At 40.8% G+C, this 4,367-nt stretch overlaps 1 long non-coding RNA gene across 4 annotated transcripts in view; it reads right to left on the bottom strand.

Annotated features, from left to right (window-relative positions):
- Positions 1 to 1,160: 1,160 nt before the first annotated feature.
- LOC144019376 (uncharacterized) overlaps positions 1,161 to 4,367 on the bottom strand; it is an 18,823-nt gene continuing 15,616 nt past the window's right edge. For all 4 annotated transcript variants that reach the window (XR_013283646.1, XR_013283647.1, XR_013283645.1 and 1 more), the window contains one exon: positions 1,161 to 2,240. This is a non-coding gene — a long non-coding RNA (uncharacterized LOC144019376). The remainder of the gene's footprint in view (positions 2,241 to 4,367) is intronic.

Below are 4,367 nucleotides of genomic sequence, written 5' to 3'. Positions count from 1 at the left end.
AGAGTGCACTCTCATACATCTGTTCACAATTATTCTTATTTGGCTTCAGATTCAAGGACAAATCAAAACCAAATTTCTGATTCCAATCTGTTTTTTGTTACACCTGTAATAGTTTTTGCAATATCTTTGAATTATACATTTGTGCTGAGAATGTCTTCAGGCAGCTTTCTGGGAGGAAACCTAAACTTTTACGACCATTTCAAGTATGTTTGTGCATTTGAAGTGATGGAAGCTGCTCTGTGGTCAAACAGTCTCTGCTATCAAGTCCCCCAGTGACGGTCTGGAATGTGACAAGCTGCCAGCTCATATGGTGTTGAGCCTGACTCACTTAGCCCTGGTCTGCCTCTGTCTTTGGGCTCAGACTCTCTCCCTTCTAGATCCCCACATCCTTGAAGTCTCACCACGCATATAGCACACCCCCACCGCCCCTTCGCACCCACCCCCAGCCGCCTCATTTGGACCATTAAGGCCAAGACAGGCGAAGCCTCGATCTCCTGCGCACACCCCGCTTTCTTGGCGTTCATTTCCTGTCTGTCTCTCTTTATGGTGCCCTCCATTCTTCCATCTCATCTCTTCGCCGCCCTCACATGCAGACAACCCGTCTGGACTAGTTGTGGAAGACGCTTTGTGGCGCTCTTTAAAGGTCTGTCTATTTATCTGGCTGACTCCATGCCTCCTGGTGATGGAGCCTTTTTAGGTCACTCCATCTATCTATCCATCCATCCATCCATCCATCCATCCATCCATCCATCCGGCTAGGTAACTAGCTAGCTTTAGCAAAGTACCTCCTTCACTGACCATCAACTGCCCACCTGCCATCAACAAATCTCCCACCACCTGTAGATGTGATATTTGATTGACATCTGGGCAGGGACTAGTTTAGTACTTTGTACATTTAGCATAAAACTGTGGAAAACCAGGGTCGAGACAGTTGTATATGTGCTGGCACCATATCATAATCCATGATTCTTAAAAATGTTATTAACCATAAAAATGTGTTTAGGAGTGATAGACCAATATGTTTTTTTGTTTTTTGTTTTGTTTTTTTTCAAGGCTGATACTGATTATTAGCAGTCAAGGAGACTAATAACTGATATTTCAAGCTAATATTAATATAGTAAAAGAGAAAATATGAGTATCATTTTTTAAAAATACTTTTTCTTTTATTTTAAAAAATATTAAAGAATTGACAGGTTTATTTAAATATTACAACAAAAATTGCAGGGAGCTTCCAGGATCATCAGTATGTGTTAAGCTAAATTAATAAAAACTAAGCAATAGTTCCCTAAAGTTTTCTACTGTAAATAAAGTTTTGCAAAATCTCAGCTTTCTTAAAAAAAAGTGTAGGAAGTTCCCAGTGTAAACATAATTTTTCATGAAGCGGAAATCCATCCTTGTGTCCCACTGAACGAGAAATGCATGCAAATGTAACTAATTCGGGGATTTTGTCAGGGTTCATAAAAGGTCAGTGAAAAATTGTCTGAACATGTTTGAAATTTGCGACAAGTAAAAGCTGTCTGTGATCATTTTACAAATCCTAATGAGAACCCTATATTCGCTACGTTCGCAAGCAATCACTACTCATTGAGATCACAGCTTTATTGGCTTTCAGATTAGCAAAAAGGCCAATGCCGTGTTTGCAAAAATGACAAATATCGGCACTGATAATCGGCCGGGCCGATACAAACAGTATTTAGTGTGTGGTCACTGTATATCATATTAACCCAATGTTCTGCATTGGAAGGCCATGCATTACTTTGCTGTTTGACATCATCGGGGATTTCGCCCTGGGCCACAAACACATGCGTGCACACGCATCTGCGTATGAACACAGAAACTGCACACTGAAACTGAATTCATGCATGCTGCAGTGCTTAGAGCCATACAAACAGACACACTACCAAGTATATGCCCACACAGATCTGCCCGACTCAATGTTTTGATGCATAGCTTAACATAACAAACTACACCTCCAAATACAGTATTTTGCTCCCCTGTGGCATGTTTTATTTGGGAAACCCTTCACAGCAAATGAGTTTCCACTCATGTAGCCTAAGAGGAGATCACTTAAAATAAGAAAAATTCCAACCAGTACCTTGCAAGCCGTACCACTGGTTCATCTGTGGAGTCTTTGAGGGGGAAAGAGCTTACAGCGCAACTCTGGAGTGAAAATTCAACTCATCCCCCACCAGCATTTGTTGCGTACTGCTTAACAACCCTCTGACAGCAGCTCCTTGTTCCTGCAAGCACCAAATTTCAATGTTAAAGGAAATCACAATGAAAGTTAAGTGACGGGGAGAAAAGGCATGGACGCACGGTGTCATAGTGGGCATTGTGCGCATGATAAAGAACGATGGACGTTGGACTGGGAAACCACTGCAGTCGTGTATCTGGTGGGACAATCAAGAGAGTCACCCTTGACGCATGCTGACAGCTGGACGTGGATTTTTGAATCTGCCTAAATAGGATCTGCCAAATGTAGGCTTTTCTCCAAAATAGCAGGCTCAACTCAAAGGTTGTGACAGCTAAACAGCAGGAGGAGACAACAGCACTCACAAATTTTGTGCTAGTGTGTGATTATTATACATAGAAGTTTAAAAGCCCAACACGTGGCGGCGAATAAGACACATTTATAACATAGCCTACACACGAAGGGATGATGAGAAAAGATGGAGAATCAATGCTAAATGCTAAGCTAACCTAAGATTGACACGGCACAATTAAGATCGATGCTTTAAAGCTTCCATATCTAACTTTTAACAGCAAAATTGCAGTAAAATTAATAAGTGTATGAACTCTTGAGTAAGAGTCATACTCGTTAAACTGAATCTGAACCGGAAATGAATTAACTTTTGTTATGGAGTACATCAGCCAGGAGGAGTGACTCATAAGCTTAAATGTATATTAAAGTGACAGTGTGTAGGATTTAGTACCGTGTAATGGTGAACTAATAGAATGCAGCGATTTTTAAGCACGTCACGTCATCATTATTCATATAGCGCGTTCAAACAGCCTGAGCTGTCACAAAGCGCTTTACAGAAACACAACAAAACAAACATAAAATGCACTACAGTGCCTCAGAGAGACCACACTTCGCAAGACTATCAACATTTACTACCAATTATTATTTGGAGCGAATGAGCGATCAGACCAGTGAGCAGGAGCTAGCGAGAGCAGCGAGGAAGAGTAGTTAGCAAGAATTTGCTGGGGTAGCTAACAAGAGTGGAGAGCGGGAAAAGCTAGCAAAAGCAGAATAGAGGCGAAAAAAAGAGGCGGGAGCCTGAATCGCGGGACTCGGTGATGACCACCTGCAGACCCCAGCTGTGCAAGGTAAGTGGCAGTTGACCCATTGAGTCCAACACTAGCTGCAACTAACACCAGAGGCTAATGTTGCATTCGAGGATGGTCGGAGTTGGTATCAGAGTTGGTTTTTCCCAGTTCCGACCTAAAAGTGTTTGAGGCGAAAGTAAACAACCAAAATGGCGGATAGTGGTAAATTGCCTTTTATTTTGGGTCCTCCAGCAAACTTACCTTCTCGTAATTTTGCTTCGTTTATTGTTTTTATCTTATTTCATAAGCATTCCATACAGTTCAGTAGTTCACTGTATAATTTCATGCCGGGACATAGTGGCATACTGTCGCGTATGTGGCGTTACGTGAAGCTATTTTGAATATTTATGAATGACGAAAGCTATCTAGTTTTATACTCAAGTAAATTGTGTTTTACCATTCACGGTCTGTGTTTCCAAAGGGGAAACCATTGTAGAGTGACGTCACTTGTAGTCCGTCGGTGAAGTCGGGGTCCTTTTTTTTTTTTTCCGACTTCGCAAGTGGAATTTCTGAGTTCAAGGGGGCGTTCCCGTACACACTTCCTGGTTTGAACTTGGAAAAGTCCGACTTCCGACCATCCTCGAATGCAGCATAACTACGCTCCCGAAGTTATTCTCCTTCGGGTATTCAGAGCAGAAAGATTGCAGCAAAACGCATCAGCATCCTACTGTATATCATTTGTGATGACTATAATTATGATTATAAAAACAATGTAAATTGATGTGCTTTTTTTTGTTTGCATATTATTGGAATTAATAGCTGGTTTTTAAAATGAATGCATTTTTAGTTCACCACTAAAAGGCACCAAATCGTACACACTGTCCATTGAATAAATTAGTATTAAAAGGATAGTTGTCTCATTGAGCCATTTTCAGCAGTAAAAAGTTTATATTTTGTTTGTAATTAATGTGGTAACTTCATTATTTTTCATGTACAATTAATACCTTTAAAAAGTAGTTTTTCTACTTTTTGTCACCTGATGATGACCACCTTTGATCACCTGTCCTGAAGAAGTATAGGTAATGACCAATCATGGC

The sequence above is a fragment of the Festucalex cinctus genome, chromosome 5, assembly GCF_051991245.1.
Source record: "Festucalex cinctus isolate MCC-2025b chromosome 5, RoL_Fcin_1.0, whole genome shotgun sequence".
Classification (NCBI taxonomy): domain Eukaryota; kingdom Metazoa; phylum Chordata; class Actinopteri; order Syngnathiformes; family Syngnathidae; genus Festucalex; species Festucalex cinctus.
Note: the sequence above shows the minus strand (reverse complement) of the source record. Positions and strands in the feature narration are given on the sequence as shown.